The 18748-nt window shown below is 41.6% G+C and overlaps 1 protein-coding gene across 2 annotated transcripts in view; it reads left to right on the plus strand.

Annotated features, from left to right (window-relative positions):
- The first annotated feature begins 4088 nt into the window (after positions 1-4088).
- The window catches only part of LOC311132403 (transcriptional repressor p66-beta-like), a 46632-nt gene continuing 31972 nt past the window's right edge, over positions 4089-18748 (plus strand). Inside the window, exon 1 of one of the 2 annotated variants that reach the window (XM_084165683.1) lies at positions 4089-4201. The gene's annotated coding sequence lies outside the window, so the exon portion shown is untranslated. The remainder of the gene's footprint in view (positions 4202-18748) is intronic. The other variant, XM_084165682.1, reaches the window with a different exon arrangement.

Here is an 18748-nt window from a genome sequence, read left to right on the forward strand (position 1 = left end):
GACTTTTGACCAAACAAATGTGACCCTGTGGCCTTGACATCATGATTACATCATTGGTTGATAATGTGACATTATATTTTACAGGACATGGCTAAGCCAGCTCAGGTTATAAGACTAATGTGACCCAGTTTAATATTTCTATACAGTGTAATATAACATGTATGGTAAATAAATAAATAAAAACAGATGTTAAACCCATAATTTACAGATGGTAAAGCCTCAAGATTGCATCACTGGGGGTCTACATGAGTAGCATAGTCTTTGTGATTTTATATAATCGCCTGATAGGCCTATATAGTACATGTAGTACATTGACTGTATGGTTACACATGTTGGCCAAGTGCCAAGCGAGGATTTCTTTGCATGCCGCTAGAGGGCTCAGTTACCTCTGTTTCCAAACAATATAATGATTTTAACAGTGAATATCAACACAATCGCGATTAATATCGTGTAAACTGCAGCTCTGCAGGCCTGCATTGGGTTGCAAAGCTACCGGTAATATACCAAAGTTACCGGAATCTTCAGTAATTTTGGTAATTTACAGAAAATATATGGCAATCTATTGTAACATTGGTAATTTATACTTTAATACGTTTTATAAAATGTATTCCATATAGTATTCATTTTATATATATATATATATATATATATATATATATATATATATATATATATATATATATATATATATATATATGTGTGTGTGTCCATATTGCCGTGAGTTTCAAGAGAAAATAGCTTAATTCATGAAAAAAGCATCTGACCAACAATGGCATTATTTTAAATTACCTCTGCAACTCATCCAACTATTGACTTTTTCACAACTGCCATCAGTTTGACTTCAAAACATTGACAACAAATACATATTGACATAGTAAAATAAATAAGGACGTGTGTAAAAGCCTCCTATTAAACACCAATGGTATATACTAAATTGATGATTTATATTTAGGAGAATGTTTTAGAGCTTTATCATTGATTCTTTTTTTAAATCATCTTATTTATTTATTTCATATATTTTACATGTGATATGGCCAGAGAGAGGGCCCAAGATAATTACAGACACCTGTAATAATCTGAAGTACCCAAAAGGGCCACTACATGTCTTGTGCTAGATTACATAAAATCCTTGAAAGATACAAAAATTCTGGAAGTTTACTGGTAAACTTAAAAAGTTTCCAGTAATATACACTCACTTTGCAATCCTACGCCTGCACGTAAAAATGCATGGGCATATACAGTACCAGTCAAAGGTTTGGACACACCTACTCATTCCAGGGTTTTTCTTTATTTTTACTATTTTCTACATTGTAGAATAATAGTGAAGACATCAAAACTATGAAATAACACATATGGAATCATGTAGTAACCAAAAAAGTGTATTTTATATTTGAGATTCTTCAAATAGCCACCCTTTTGCCTTGATGACAGCTTTGCACACTCTTGGCATTGTCTCAACCAGCTTCATGAGGTAGTCACCTGGAGTGCATTTCAATTAACAGGTGTGCCTTGTTAAAACTTAATTTGTGGAATTTCTTTCCTTCTTAATGCATTTGAGACAATCAGTTGTGTTGTGACAAGATAGGGGTGGTATACAGAAGATAGCCCTATTTGGTAAAAGACCAAGTCCATATTATGGCAAGAACAGCTCAAATAAGCAAAGAGAAACGACAGTCCATCATTACTTTAAGACATGAAGGTAAGTCGATCTGGAAATTTCAAGAACTTTGAAGGTTTCTTCAAGTGCAGTCACAAAACCATCAAGCGCTATGATGAAACTGTCTCTCATGAGGACCGCCACAAGAAAGGAAGACCCAGAGTTACCTCTGCTGCAGAGGATAAGTTCATTAGAGTTAACTGCACCTCAGATTGCAGCCTAAATAAACGCTTCACGGAGTTCAAGTAACAGACACATGTCAACATCAACTGTTCAGAGGAGACTGTGTGAATCAGGCCTTCATGGTCGAATTGCTGCTAAGAAACCACTACTAAAGGACACCAATAATAAGAAGAGACTTGCTTGGGCCAAGAAACACGAGCAATGGACATTAGACCGGTGGAAATCTATCCTTTGGTCTGATGAGTCCAAATAGGAGATTTTTGGTTCCAACCGCCGTGTCTTTGTGAGACGCAGAGTAGGTGAACCGATGATCTCCGCATGGAGGATGAGGTGTTATGGTGTGGGGGTGCTTTGCTGGTGACACTGTCTGTGATTTATTTAGAATTCAAGGCACATTTAACCAGCATGGTTACCACAGCATTCTGCAGCGTTACGCCATCCCATCTAGTTTGCGCTTAGTGGGACTATCAATTGTTTTTCAACTGGACAATGACCCAAAACACACCTCCAGGCTGTGTAAGGGTTATTTGACCAATAAGGAGAGTGATGGAGTGCTGCATCAGATGACCTAGCCTCCACAATCACCTGACCTCAACCCAATTGAGATGGTTTGGGATGAGTTGGACCGCAGAGGGAAGGCAGCCTACAAGTGCTCAGCATATGTTGGAACTCTGTTGGAAAAGCATTCCTCATGAAGCTGGTTGAGAGAATGCCAAGAGAGTGCAAAGCTGTCACCAAGGCAAAGGGTGGCTACTTTGAAGAATCTAAAATATAAAATATATTTTGATTTGTTTAACACTTTTTTGGTTACTACATGATTCCAATGTGTTATTTCATAGTTTTGATGTCTTCACTATTATTCTACAATGTAGAAAATAGTACAAATAAAGAAAAACCCTTGAATGAGTAGGTGTGTCCAAACTTTTGACTGGTACAGTATGTCCAACATAAACATTACTCCAATTAACCATTAATTTACCCCAAGGTCACACCAAGCTGCAGCTGTTGACACTCACATTTTGACACTTGACATTGAAAACCTATCGGTTTCGATTCCGTATGTAGACGGGACAATGGTTTTTATTAGATGGCTGCGTATTTCTCCATTACAATAATATACAATGCCATAATAAAATGTAGGCTATGAGGGAATCTATGTGCAATGAAGGGGAATCTGAACTTGGTCACTGAGTTCATATGGAGCTGTCCATAAAGTAGGCTAAGCTTTAAGTAAGTCTTGCTTATGACGTTTTTCCTTGCCATATGGCTATAGCCTACTGTATAGGTTATGTTTATTATCACAGCCATCAATAAACTATGACTGATGTCCTCGAATTTAGGTTATTAGAGGCTAAGTCTATATAATGCTGACATAACCTATGTATCATATGCATAACCAAACATTTTTTTGTAAGGAACAATATTGCTTGCCTTTTACGCACGACCTAAAGTGGAGTTCAACAATACTTCTGAGCCAAATCCATGCTTTAACAATCCTATTTTAGTTCCAAAGATGCATATTGAAACATTTACTTTCGATTAGGCTATAGTTTGCTAAGTAGGTCAGGCATCTTATTGTTCGTGCCTCAACGCAGAGAGGCTATACATTATTGATCGTGTCATCGTTCATCCATTCACCATAATCGATCTTATTTCGAGTTTATTTATATTGTAGCCTAAAGGATAGGCTACTGATGTTACATGATTGTATGTATGAATATGGATTATACGTAAGCCCTGTATATAGAATATGTATATAGGCTATATATATATATTTTAGACAAATCCTAAATTGTGTTAAAAAAGTTTCAAATCGATTGATCTTATTTACGCTTTTACCCATATGATTTACTGCCGTATAGATAGACTATCAAGCGGTTGCTCGGGTGTTCTTCTTGCTAGAAAAGCGATTCTACAAGTTAAGAAAATACTAGGTTCAAGATGAGTCGTAGAAAGGGCATTGTTCCTGATCCAGTCGATGGCCATCGCTGAATGAAGAGGGAGTTAATATGGCTGTCCACTATTTATCTGTCAATGTAGTAAGCTTGCCTTGTGCTGCGGACACGGCGCCCATAACAACCCATTTAGTTCCCATCATTTCAGGGCTTTTTGTCCCCTCCCCTCTAGACATAGACAAAAACACACACCTTATAATAATAGGGGCGCGCCTCCGACACAGCCGTCGACCAATAACCCGTCTGTCTGGGCTGAGACCAAGGGGATGAGCGCTCGTTGAGGCCCAATCAGCGCTTTTGTGTTGCCTGCCGGTGCCGGGGACTGGTCGTGAGGAGCTACTGCAGCGCTTCAGGATCGGAAAGAGAACCCTGAGCTTGTGGAACCTGAGGGGTAAAGGCGAGTCAGGTGAGTCCGAGGATATGGATGAGGCCTAGATAAAATTGAATATAATTTTTGAAATTGCGGCGGCAGGATTTGGATTCTTACGGATGGTAGAGTGAACTCTACTTGGGGTAGTAATAATCACATCCAATGTTATGGGGGTGACTCGGGGGTAGATGTAGCGCAAAGACATACAATACAATAGCATGGTTCGTATATTGATGCAAGCTTATTTGCAAGCCATCAACAACCAACGGTTCAAAGTGACTAATCAAGGTCTGGGATCATTTGATAGGCATTTTTGAATGCATGTCGCGCATTGTCATTTAGGACGCATGTGAAAGAAACGAACGTTTTAGAGAAATATCAAAGACGCGGGCAATAGCAACATTGTAGCGAATGTCTGAAATCCGTTTCATTGTTTCATCACGAGTCTCTAGGGGTTAACTCATATTGGCGGAGAATGCCCTGAGTGCGCCCGGCAGGCTACACAAGCAGTGCATGTGCACACGGTGAAATTCCCTAAATATACCAAAATATTTCGCTTTAAAACCCCTTGTATGAAGCATATCCGTGTGTACTACCAATGTAGTGGTAGTTGTAGACACAAGACCAAGCGGTAGCGTCACAGAGCTGTGTGGAGGGCGCAGAGAGTAGCCTAGGCTAGTGTGCACTGTAGTTGATGGCTGTACAATTAGAAAAAAAATCCGAAAATGCATCAGCCATGTATGTAAGTGAGGACGTGCTCTCAACTTGTTCCATATGCACGCAAATGGCTGCCTGACGCTTGACATGTAAGACTTGACATTTTATTCTAACGCGAATGCATGTATAGATTGTAACCAACGGGCAGCCACTGATAAACGGCAGTAGATGTCTAGATGACGTTAGGAAAGAAACGCACATCATTAGCTAATATGTGCCGGCTATTATTCTCGGTGAGGCAGAAAAGTCAATAGTGAGACAGCGCCTAATTTATTTATATAGGTGATCTGGGTAGAGCCAAGGCTACTGAACCGGGCCAAGCCGAACTGTCTGATACTCATGCGGCTTTGGCAACATTTCGTGGAGTCCATGTGTAGACTCTTGCCAGGCAGCTGTTGGAAGAGACTAAATTGCAATATGCATTTGTTCCCAGTGAGAATAGCCCTAACCCATTCGATTAGCCTATCGATTGTTAACAGATTGCCAAAAGACTTTGATTGATTTCAATTATTCTACTCTTCCCTCATTGAATTACTTTCTACGAATTAATCTGACAACGGGAGCTCTAAGTGTCTATATACTGTAGGCCTAATTATAGGCTACAGTTTACAGAACAATGTAAGGAAAAGTCTCAGCGGAATGATGAAGACTGCTGTTAGTTGGAACACAGGAGGGACCATTCTTAAAAGTTCAAAATATACCCTATGTCTGTTCTATTTTGGGGTCTCAACTTCAGAATGATGCAGGGGTACTCGGGCGCAATGAAAAAGTTCATTTTGGAGTTAAAACTCTGCAGCCAAGAGGAAGTATTTTCTTTCGATCATACATTGAAGTAAGAGCTACATAACCGACTGTATCTTTACCAATCCAAGATATGCGGGAATGAAGGATAAACACATCTAAACATGAATCCTTCATCATGGGTCTTGTTGTCTGAAGATTTGATTTGATTTATTTACTTTTCCCTTTGTCTTTATAAGCCTACAATACCTTTTTGAGATGTATTTCAACCTGTGCTTTGCCACCAACCAGACACTAAATTCTACCAGTTGAATACAAAAGTACAGTACTTTCTGAGCCCTGGAAAATCCAGTGCTCATCTCGCTCTCTCTGTCTGTCTGTCTACCTTTCTCTCTCCATGAATGAAAGTCTTTAGTCTGTGAATGGTAGTCCCTGGTGTTGAACACTGTCTAGCAGTATGAATGAACGGTTACGGCACTGCTTTGTCAATGATGGACCAGCCATGGCCATGTTCTCCCAATATGTACAGTTGAAGTCAGAAGTTTACATACACTTAGGTTGGAGTCATTAAAACTCGTTTTTCAACCACTCCACAAATTTCTTGATAACAAACTATCGTTTTGGCAAGTCTGTTAGGACATCTACTTTGTGCATGACACAATTAATTTTTCCAACAATTGTTTACAGACAGATTATTTCACTTATAATTCACTATCACAATTCCAGTGGGTCAGAAGTTTACATACACTAAGTTGACTATGCTTTTTAAACAGCTTGGAAATTTCCAGAAAATGACGTCATGGCTTTAGAAGCTTCTGATAGGCTAATTGACATCATTTGAGTCAATTGGAGGTGTACCTGTGGATGTATTTCAAGGCCTACCTTCAAACTCAGTGCCTCTTTGCTTGACATCATGGGAAAATCAAAAGAAATCAGCCAAGACCTCAGAAAAAAAATTGTAGACCTCCACAAGTCTGGTTCATCCTTGGGAGCAATTTCCAAATGCCTGAAGGTACCACGTTCATCTGTACAAACAATAGTATGTAAGTATAAACACCATTGGACCACGCATCCGTCATACCGCTCAGGATGGAGACGCGTTCTGTCTCCTAGAGATTAACGTACTTTGGTGCGAAATGTGCAAATCAATCCCAGAACAACAGCAAAGCCCCTTGTGAAGATGCAGGAGGAAACAGGTACAAAAGTATCTATATCCACAGTAAAACGAGTCCTATATCGACATAACCTGAAATGCCGCTCAGCAAGGAAGAAGCCACTGCTCCAAAACCACCATAAAAAAGCCAGACTACGGTTTGCAACTGCACATGGGGACAAAGATCGTTCTTTTTGGAGAAATGTCCTCTGGTCTGATGAAACAAAAATAGAACTGTTTGGCTATAATGACCATCATTATGTTTGGAGGTAAAAGGGGGTTGCTTGCAAGCCGAAGAACACCATCCCAACCGTGAAGCACGGGGGTGGCAGCATCATGATGTGGGGGTGCTTTGCTGCAGGAGGGACTGGTGCACTTCACAAAATAGATGGCATCATGAGGAAGGAAAATTATGTGGATATATTGAAACAACATCTTAAGACATCAGTCAGGAAGTTAAAGCTTGGTCGCAAATGGGTCTTCCAATTGGACAATGACCTCAAGCATACTTCCAAAGTTGTGGCAAAATGGCTTAAGGACAATAAAGTCAAGGTATTGGAGTGGCCATCACAAAGCCCTGACCTCAATCCTATAGAAAATGTGTGGGCAGAACTGAAAAAGCGTGTGCGAGCAAGGAGGCCTACAAACCTGACTCAGTTACACCAGCTCTGTCAGGAGGAATGGGCCAAAATTCACCCAACTTATTGTGGAAGGCTACCCGAAACGTTTGACCCAAGTTAAACAATTTAAAGGCAATGCTACCAAATACTAATTGAGTGTATGTAAACTTCTGACCCACTGGGAATCTGATGAAATAAATAAAAGCTGAAATAAATCATTCTCTCTACTATTATTCTGACATTTCACATTCTTAAAATAAAGTGGTGATCCTAACTGACCTAAAACAGGGAATTTTTACTAGGATTAAATGTCAGGAATTGTGAAAAACTGAGTTGAAATGTATTTGGCTAAGGTGTATGTAAACTTCCGACTTCAACTGTATCACTCTACCATCCATCCTCTCCTTCCCACACTGTATGTGTATGTAGAGACCTATGGCCCTGATCACACTCAACTACATGGGGTAGAAGAGGAATCCATTACAAATGTCTTATCATTTTTGGCGTGGCTGTAGCATATTCGTGAATGCTGTCCCTGATATAGTGCGTCGATAGTTCATAATCAAGGAGGGTTTACTCAGTTTAGGTAGTATGTGACACACAATGTTATTTATTTATTTATTTATTTATTTATTTATTTACAGTTCTTTAACACAATTGATGTGCTCCAGCACACTAAAGCTGCCCATGAAGGGATTTCACGCAGTGTGCACACGTTAATTTCCCGTGGTGCCTTATCGTTACTGACTGCCTGGTGTAGCAATGCCCATGAGGCCTCCGTCACTCGTCCTCCTGGATTTTTGACTCTGACAAGTTCCCATCATACAGATTCAGTTCCACAAAGAAAGGTTGAGCTATTGCCTTGATAAACGTTCCACTGTTTGGTTTCTGTAGATGTGTATCATGAATGCAATATTTCAGATCTATCACAAATTATGGCTAAGCCAGTCCCTTGGCTCAATAGAACTTGCAGATTACATTTTTATCATCCGCTAAAACTATCAGGCTCTGCATCTCATTTAAGGATAAGCAACTGCTTCCTCTCCTTGGAACAAATCTGTTCCAAACAAACATGCCTTATAAATGAGATTTTAGGCCTACAGTGGGGAAAAAAGTATTTAGTCAGCCACCAATTGTGCAAGTTGTCCCACTTAAAAAGATGAGAGAGGCCTGTAATTTTCATCATAGGTACACGTCAACTATGACAGACAAAATAAGGAAAAAAAATCCAGAAAATCACATTGTAGGATTTTTAATGAATTTATTTGCAAATTATGGTGGAAAATAAGTATTTGGTCAATAACAAAAGTTTCTCAATACTTTGTTATATACCCTTTGTTGGCAATGACACAGGTCAAACGTTTTTCTGTAAGTCTTCACAAGGTTTTCACACACTGTTGCTGGTATTTTGGCCCATTCCTCCATGCAGATCTCCTCTAGAGCAGTGATGTTTTGGGGCTGTCGCTGGGCAACACAGACTTTCAACTCCCTCCAAAGATTTTCTATGGGGTTGAGATCTGGAGACTGGCTAGGCCACTCCAGGACCTTGAAATGCTTCTTACGAAGCCACTCCTTCGTTGCCCGGGAGGTGTGTTTGGGATCATTGTCATGCTGAAAGACCCAGCCACGTTTCATCTTCAATGCCGTTGCTGATGGAAGGAGGTTTTCACTCAAAATCTCACGATACATGGCCCCATTCATTCTTTCCTTTACATGGATCAGTCGTCCTGGTCCCTTTGCAGAAAAACAGCCCCAAAGCATGATGTTTCCACCCCCATGCTTCACAGTAGGTATGGTGTTCTTTGGATGCAACTCAGCATTCTTTGTCCTCCAAACACGACGAGTTGAGTTTTTACCAAAAAGTTCTATTTTGGTTTCATCTGACCATATGACATTCTCCCAATCCTCTTCTGGATCATCCAAATGCACTCTAGCAAACTTCAGACGGGCCTGGACATGTACTGGCTTAAGCAGGGGGACACGTCTGGCACTGCAGGATTTGAGTCCCTGGCGGCGTAGTGTGTTACTGATGGTAGGCTTTGTTACTGTAAGTCGCTCTGGATAAGAGCGTCTGCTAAATGACTAAAATGTAAATGTAAATGTTACTTTGGTCCCAGCTCTCTGCAGGTCATTCACTAGGTCCCCCCGTTTGGTTCTGGGATTTTTGCTCACCGTTCTTGTGATCATTTTGACCCCACGGGGTGAGATCTTGCGTGGAGCCCCAGATCGAGGGAGATTATCAGTGGTCTTGTATGTCTTCCATTTCCTAATAATTGCGCCCACAGTTGATTTCTTCAAACCAAGCTGCTTACCTATTGCAGATTCAGTCTTCCCAGCCTGGTGCAGGTCTACGATTTTGTTTCTGGTGTCCTTTGACAGCTCTTTGGTCTTGGCCATAGTGGAGTTTGGAGTGTGACTGTTTGAGGTTGTGGTCAGGCGTCTTTTATACTGATAACAAGTTCAAACAGGTGCCATTAATACAGATAACGAGTGGAGGACAGAGGAGCCTCTTAAAGAAGAAGTTACAGGTCTGTGAGAGCCAGAAATCTCGCTTGTTTGTAGGTGACCAAATACTTATTTTCCACCATAATTTGCAAATAAATTCATTAAAAATCCTACAATGTGATTTTCTGGATTTTTTTTCTCTCAATTTGTCTGTCATAGTTGACTATGATGAAAATTACAGGCCTCTCTCATCTTTTCAAGTGGGAGAACTTGCACAATTGGTGGCTGACTAAATACTTTTTTCCCCCACTGTATATCAGACCAACTGGACAGTTTATGTAGGCTTTATCATTTTTGGAGGGAAAGATCACAACAGCACTCAATGTAGGTGGCCTTGGCTCTGCTTCAGGATCGTTGACCTTGGTCAAAAGAAGAAAGGTTTGAAAACAGAATGGCTGCCCTTTAAACACCCCCTTTGTCCCAAACACAACAAAGTGACAGGCTCTAAATAAGAGACAAGTGCACCTGCGGTTGGATAACAATAAACCAGGTGCCCTCCACTGATGTACTTAGGATACAGTCACAATGACCCCTGATGAAAGGAGCACGTTGTGGTGGAGTCCCTCGAATGTTGAATATCCTAATATTGATCTCATGACCTTTAGAGGGAAGGGATTTTTCTCACGTGGTGTGAGAAAATATACAATGTTGATTGCACTCACCCATTGATTCAGACACTCAGTGCTTGTTTCAAGAGACCCTCGCTTTTGGTGTGTGTGTGATGACCCTACCACTGAGTTGGCATGTCCAGATTGACCCAATGGACTGATGGACTGATGCTCTCACTCTCACAGATAAAGCCTGTGTGCCTTGACACCAGCTATTCACCAGCTGTTGGTTCCTGTACCCCTGCACATTGACTCGGTACCGGTATCCCATTGTATATAGCCTAGTTATTTTATTGTTACTTTTCTTATTTTCCTTACTTGTAATTGATTTGTAAAAAAAAAATCCCAGCAAATATCTTTGTTCTTTCTTTTTAAAAAATCTGCATTGTTGGATAAGGACTTGTAAGTAAGCATTTCACGGTAAAGTCTACCTGTTGTATTCGGTGCATGTGACAAATAAAATGTGATTTGATTCTATACAAAAGCAGAGTCATGACAACACCGTTACCTCAGACTTTCATAGGACAGAGTGTACAGGAAAACTCTCTGAAAAGTATCAACAAAGAGTGTACCACTTATTGGTCTGGAGAAGCTATGGTCCGGCAGCTTTCCCACCGAAGTTTTTATCAGAGCTGATTTATGAGGGGGTAACGGTAGCCTTAATTTTGTATTTAAAGGAGGTCAAATTTGCAGTTGAGTCAGTCAGCTTTGGTACCACTAGCTTTGCTATGTTATTGTCCAGCATTCGAGTAGGCCTATGTTATTTGAGCTCAAACACATTTGCTGTGCAAAAGGATTGTCATACCCTACACACAGCCTGTGGTATCTTCTGAAAGCTGCTGTGTCCAACGAAACGCCTTCCTTGTGTTTTCAGTCGTGGAAGAGGGACCCTTAGAAGAGGGACCCCATTTAAAATCTATGCTCATTTAGTGGTCCATACTTACTTGAAATTAAGATATAACCGCTCTCTGTTGGAGGGGAGAGAAATCTGTATAATTACATCTTAATCAGGAAAATGAAGTTTATTTAAGAATCCGCCCAAGTGAAAATCCTTTGAGCGGGAGAAGCCTTGTCGGAAGCTGGCACGTGGCGCTAATTGATATGTGTGATGTTAATGACTGTATGTGAAGTGTAGCGATAAACAAGGGATTCATCTCGCATAGCAACGTGTGTTAAACGAAAGGAGAGTGCAAAAAAATTCATCTTCACAGGCTTCTAATTTCTTTCTGACATGCTCAGTAACAATGTTTTGCAAACAATATTAATAATATAATAATAATAATATGCCATTTAGCATTTTATCCAAAGCGACTTACAGTCAAGTGTGCATACATGTTTACGTATGGGTGGTCCCAGGGATCGAACCCACTACCCTGGCGTTACAAGCGCCATGCTCTACCAATGGAGCTACAGAGGACCACCAGTGCAATTGTGCACATTGCAGCCTGTACGGGAGCTTAGTATTGAGAAGATCACTGCAATGCTGTGTTGGTTTTAGACATTTTCTCGCTGTCCACAGGTCATGAAAGGTCAGCCCAGCCAGTGATGTCCCCTTATTTGCATATATAGTTTGTTATGGTTTAACCTTCAACCTATGCTGTTCCTTGAAATAATGATAATTGAAACCAGTCCCTGTCCAGGTCAGTGAGTACCAATGAACAAGACTTCAGTTTTAGTGAAAGGCATTCCCAAATAGGAGTGTCGAGGCATGCATTGGGGGGGATACCCTTGCTTGTAATGTGGGTTCTGTTCAGTGTAAGTCCTGAACCAAAAATGGGTAGGCTAAATGAAATCCCCAATAGCTGCAGGCTATACCTGCTCACACATATCCATTGGTTTAACGAAAACCATCGTTTGAATCTGGAGGTGAGATGGGAAGGTAATTGGCTAGACTTTCCCACAGATATTACACAGGTTTGGCCTATTTGTTGTTAGTCAAAGAAAAAGGTACCTTTACTACTCACCTTGGAATGCCCCTTCTTTCAATGGGGCCTTAACCAGCAAACCCAGAAGAAGAGAATATCAATTTAATTCATTAGCAGCATGGGATGTAATTGGTTTGCGAATGGATCTCAAAAATGTTTGGTTTTGCATGTTAAGTGTGTATGTTTGGCGTCACGGCCTGGTTAACACCTGAATGGGGGTGGCTGTGTTGTTCAGTGGGCTTCACGCGAGTCTTATTAAACCCTGCACAGAAACAATCAGCCCAGATGAATGGATCCCTGCGACGCTTAATTAGCGGGCCTCCCCAATGTTTTTGCTCGATAAGCAAAACGCAGCTGTGGAACTCATGTGGAACACGTGGTCGCCAAGCATCACCAGGTCCCGGATGACTCATACCCTTTCAGACAACTGCATAACACCTTGCATCCCACTGCTGGCTTGCCTCTGATGTAAGCAGGATTGGTCCTGGTCAGTCCCTAGATGGGAGACCAGATGCTGCTGGAAGTGGTGTTGGAGGGCCAGTAGGAGACACTCTTTCCTCTGGTCCCCCCCAAAATATCCCAATGCCCTGTGTAGGGTGCCGTCTTTCGGATGAGACGTTAAATTGGTGTCCTGACTCTCTGTGGTCACTAAAGATCCCATGGCACTTCTCATAAGAGTAAGGGTGTTAACCCCGGTGTCCTGGCTAAATTCTCAATCTGGCCCTCATACCATCATGGCCACCTAATCATCCCCAGCTTCCAATTGGCTCATTCATCCCCCCCTCCTCTCCCCATGTAACTATTCCCCAGGTCGTTGCTGTAAATAAGAATGTGTTCTCAGTCAACTTACCTGGTAAAATAAGGGATAAATAAAATAAACAGTGCCTACCCGAACCTTGCTGTGCTGGAATATATATTTTGTCCTTTCCAGCACAGTTCCAGCAAAGATGGTGGATGCGTAACCAGGCCAGCCCAGTATAGTTCAGCTCAGTAGTGTGAACAGGGTAGCCTATAATTGGTTAGATCAGACAAAGTGAGACCTTTTGAATGACTCCTTTCATAAGAACATTTTAGGTCCACGGGGGTCCTAATGCCACCGTGTTCTCTTGTGTTGAACCTCTGCCATTGTGTCAGTGACCATAAAGGTTAAATGCGTATGGCACCATGGTGGCTAATTGGCACCGTTGTTCTGGATGAGTAGTTTCGCCTCCCAGTTGGCTTTCACAACATTCCCATTTCTGGGTGTTCCCTTCTTGGGTTAATGGTGTTTTTTTTGTTTGTTAAGATGAGCTTAAAATGAAAATGAATGCACTGCAAAGGTAGGCTGGAAGGTTTACAAGAAGGGGATGAGTTGGAAAATGAAAGGCTGATGGACTGAGGGAGAAGTAGTGTCGATGCTTGGTCCGGTTATAATTTGCATGACACTCAAATGAAGATGGGGGGGATAACAACAAGGTTACATGGAAATTCAACTTTTACATGACCATGTATAAAATACTGCTTTATAGACTTGTAGGGTCCCCATGTAGATGAGGGGAGGAGACAATTATGCAACAAAAACCTCTCAGACTTGGGTTGATGAAGAGAGGTGGTGATGTGTATGCAGGAATTGCTATATTGGACTCATAGACTGAAGTGACACTATAGATTGACATAAGTAACTCTTCCCACCTGTCAATGAGAAGGTGGTTCCCTTTTTTTAGCGCTTCCCAGATCCAGCAGGCAGTAGATTCTCCAATGTTCTTGAGTTAGATTGTGTAGCTGGTGTGCTACACTACTGTAGCTCTCCTTTTGTTCCACTGTGTACGTTTCACATCTGAAAAAAGTCATTTGAAAATAGCTTAGACACAGTTGCGTCCTACAAAAACAAAATAATTTCAATTTTATGGTGTGCTACCTCTTGTTAAATGAAGTGAATTTCATTGTCACCTTCCACAATGTATTTTGTCCACCAAAATCTTCACACAAATTACACCACTTTGACCCTGTGACCTTTTTGTAGAACGCGTATCCTGGCACGGCTTTGGCCTTTTCCCGCTCTTTTGACCTTTTTTCCCCAATGTTGAACTTTTCCCAATGTTGACAGCCAGGACGTGTCCTGGCTGTCATGTGTATCATTCCCTGTCACCCAAACGCTGTCCCCTTCACTGGTCTGTAGGGATCTCTGTGCTGTTATGATTCAGCCAGAAATGTAAAGTAGTGGTATCAGAACTGGTTGGTAAACACTGAACTCCAGTTCAGTTTTAATTTCTTTGCTCTCTGTGTCCTGGTGTAAAGATAACTAAGGCCAGTATGTGAAGGAGAATCTGGTATTTGGTAGAGTTGCCTTTAAATTGTTTAACTTGGGTCAAAGGTTTCGGGGAGCCTTCCACAAGCTTCCCATAATGAGTTCGGTGAATTTTGGTCCATTCCTCCTGACAGAGCTGGTGTAACTGAGTCAGGTTTGTAGGCCTCCTTGCTCGCTCACGCTTTTTCAGTTCTGCCCACACATTTTCTATAGGATTGAGGTCAGGGCTTTGTGATGGCCACTCCAATACCTTGACTTTGTTGTCCTTAAGCCATTTTGCCACAACTTTGGAAGTAGGCTTGGGGTCATTGTCCATTTGGAAGACCCATTTTCGACCAAGCTTTAACTTCCTGACTGATATCTTGAAATGTTGCTTCAATATATCCACATAATTTTCCTATCTCATGATGCCATCTATTTTGTGAAATCCACCAGTCCCTCCTGCAGCAAAGCACCCCCACAGCATGATGCTGCCACCCCCGTGCTTCACGGTTGGGATGGTGTTCTTCGGCTTGCAAGCAACCCCCTTTTTCCTCCAAACGTAACGATGGTTATTATAGCCAAACAGTTATATTTTTGTTTCATCAGACCAGAGGACGTTTCTCCAAAAAGTACGGTCTTTGTCCCCATGTGCAGTTGCAAACCATAGTCTGGCTTTTTTATGGCGGTTTTGGAGCAGTGGCTTCTTCCTTGCTGAGCGGCCTTTCAGGTTATGTCGATATAGGACTTGTTTTACTGTGGATATAGATACTTTTGTACCTGTTTCCTCCAGCATCTTCACAAGGTCCTTTGCTGTTGTTCTGGGATTGATTTGCACTTTTCGCAGCAAAGTACCTTAATCTCTAGGAGACAGAATGCGTCTCCTTCCTGAGCGGTATGACGGCTGCATGGTCCCATGGTGTTTATACTTGCATACTATTGTTTGTACAGATGAACGTGGTACCTTCAGGCATTTGGAAATTGCTCCCAAGGATGAACCAGACTTGTGGAGGTCTACAATTTTTTTCTGAGGTCTTGGCTGATTTCTTTTGATTTCCCATGATGTCAAGCAAAGAGGTGTTTAAAGGCACCGTCAACTTAGTGTATGTAAACTTCTGACCCACTGGAATTGTGATACAGTGAATTATAAGTGAAATAATCTGTCTGTAAACAATTGTTGGAAGAATTACTTGTGTCATGCACAAAGTAGATGTCCTAACCGACTTGCCAAAACGATAGTTTGTTAACAAGAAATGTGTGGAGTGGTTGAAAAACGAGTTTTAATGACTCCAACCTAAATGTATGTAAACTTCCGACTTCAACTGTAAGGTCCCACAGTTGACAGTGCTTTTCAGAGCGAAACCCAAGCCATGTGGTCGAAGGAATTGTCGGTAGAGCTCCAAGACAGGATTGTGTCGAGGCACAGATCTGGGGAAGGGTACCAAAAAATGTCTGCAGCATTGAAAGTCCCCAAGAACACAGTGGCCTCCATCATTCTTAAATGGAATAAGTTTGGAACCACCAAGACTCTTCCTAGAGCTAGCCGCCCAGCCAAACTGCGCAATCGGGGGAGAAGGGCCTTGGTCAGGGAGGTGACCAAGAACCCGATGGTCACTCTGACAGAGCTCCAGAGTTCCTCTGTGGAGATGGGAGAACCTCCCAGAAGGATAACCATCTCTGCAGCACTCCACCAATCAGGCCTTTATGGTAGAGTGGCCAGACGGAATCCACTCCTCAGTAAAAGGCACATGACAGCCCGCTTGGAGTTTTGTCTAAAGGCATCTAAAGGACTGTCAGACCATGAGAAACAAGATTCTCTGGTCAGATGAAACCAAGATTGAACTCTTTGGCCTGAATGCCAAATGTCATGTCTGGAGGAAACCTGGCACCATCCCTACGGTGAAGCATGGTGGTGGCAGCATCATGCTGTGGGGATGTTTTTCAGCGGCAGGGACTGGGAGACTAGTCAGGATCGTGGGAAAGATTAATGGAGCAGAGTACAGAGAGATCCTTGATGAAAACCTGCTCCAGAGCGCTCAGGACCTCAGACCGGGGCGAAGGTTCACCTTCCAACAGGACAACGACCCTAAGCACACAGCCAAGACAACGCAGGAGTGGCTTCGGGACAAGTCTCAATGTCCTTGAGTGGCCCAGCCAGAGCCCGGGCTTGAACCTGATCTAACATTTCTGGAGAGACTGAAAATAGCAATGCAGCGACACTCCCCATCCAACCTGACAGAGCTTGAGAGGATCTGCAGTGAAGAATGGGAGAAACTCCCCAAATACAGATGTACCAAGCTTGTAGCGTCATACCCAAGAAGACTCCAGGCTGTAATCGCTGTTAAAGGTGCTTCAGCAAAGTACTGAGTAAAGGGTCTGAATACTTATGTAAATGTATTGTAAAGTTTTTTATTTGTTAGTTTTTTTTTTACATTTCTAAAAACCTGTTTTTGCTTTGTCATTATGGGGTATTGTGTGTAGATTTATGAGTGGAGAAAAAAACAATTTAATCCATTTTAGAATAAGGCTGTAACGTAACAATGTGGAAGAAGTCAAGGGGTCTGAATACTTTCTGAATGCACTGTATGTGTTTGATTCCAGCGCTAGCCCACCTGATTCAACTAGTCAATCCAGCCTTTGACTCGTTGAATTGGGTGTACTGATTAGTGGTGGAATGGAACAAATATGTGCAACGGTTGGGGGTCCCTGAGGACCAGGTCTGGAAACACTGTCTTCATGTGACTATATGTCCTTCACCTGTGCTACTCACTAATGCTAACGATAATACAGGGCTATGTCCTCGTTGTCTTCAACCACAGCCCTCTCCCTCTCTCATATGAGCATGTTTATGCACAGGAACAGATTGCTATTCTGCCGCTTTCCTCATCCGTGTTCTTTATGGCAGCATCAGCCCACCATTATGAGAACTACAGTTTACCTTCTGCAATAGGGCACCTTTGTGTGGCTGTGGCCAGACCTCAAATATATTTTGTTCATATACTTAGTGGCGTCAGCCCACAGTATGAAAATGTATGCACTCACTAACTGTAAGTCGCTCTGGATAAGAGCGTCTGCTAAATGACAAAAATATATATATATATTACTATACTCTGTCTTTGTAGCTCCCTTCTCTCTTCCTCTTCCTGTAACCTATTTTCACCTGGCCCTGTATAGTGGGATCTTGTGTTGTCCTTTGTGTATGTGTGTGAGTGTATACCAGTGAAGGCTCCTCAGAGGAGGAAGGGGAGGACCATCCTCCTCAGTGAATTGCATACAAATTTAAATTATAAAACATTGACAAAGTTATCCTTTTTAGATAAAACTATATATAAATATAAATATAATCACGTCACCAAATAATTGATTTAAAACACACTATTTTGCAAGGAAGGTCAACAGTAGCCTCAACAGCACTCTGTAGGGTAGCACCATGGTGTAGCCGGAGGACAGCTAGCTTCCGTCCTCCTCTAAGTACATTGACTTCAATACAAAACCTAAGAGGCTCATGGTTCTCAGCCCCTTCCATAGACTTACACAGTAATTATGATAACTTCTGGAGGACGTTCTCTAGACTATCAGAGCTCTTGCAGCATGAACTGACATGTTGTCCACCCAATCAAAGGATCAGAGAATGAATCTAGTACTGAAAGCATAAGCTACAGCTAGCTAGCACTGCAGTGTATAACATGTGGTGATTAGTTGACTCAAAGAGAGTGAAAGACAATAGTTGAACATGTTTGAACAAATGAATTTCTTCCAAAATGAAGGAGAAGCAAGTGAGAAATAGAGAGAAATGTTGTCATTTTCTTTCAGTTTCACATACTTAGCTAGCAAATGCAGCTAGCTACAGTGAGGGGAAAAAAGTATTTGATCCCCTGCTGATTTTGTACATTTGCCCACTGACAAAGAAATGATCAGTCTATAATTTTAATGGTAGGTTTATTTGAACAGTGAGAGACAGAAAAATCCAGAAAAACGCATGTCAAAAATGTTATAAATTGATTTGCATTTTAATGAGGGAAATAAGTATTTGACCCCCTCTCAATCA

The sequence above is a fragment of the Coregonus lavaretus genome (assembly GCF_964263955.1).
Source record: "Coregonus lavaretus genome assembly, chromosome: 7".
In the NCBI taxonomy this organism is placed as follows: Eukaryota; Metazoa; Chordata; class Actinopteri; order Salmoniformes; family Salmonidae; genus Coregonus; species Coregonus lavaretus.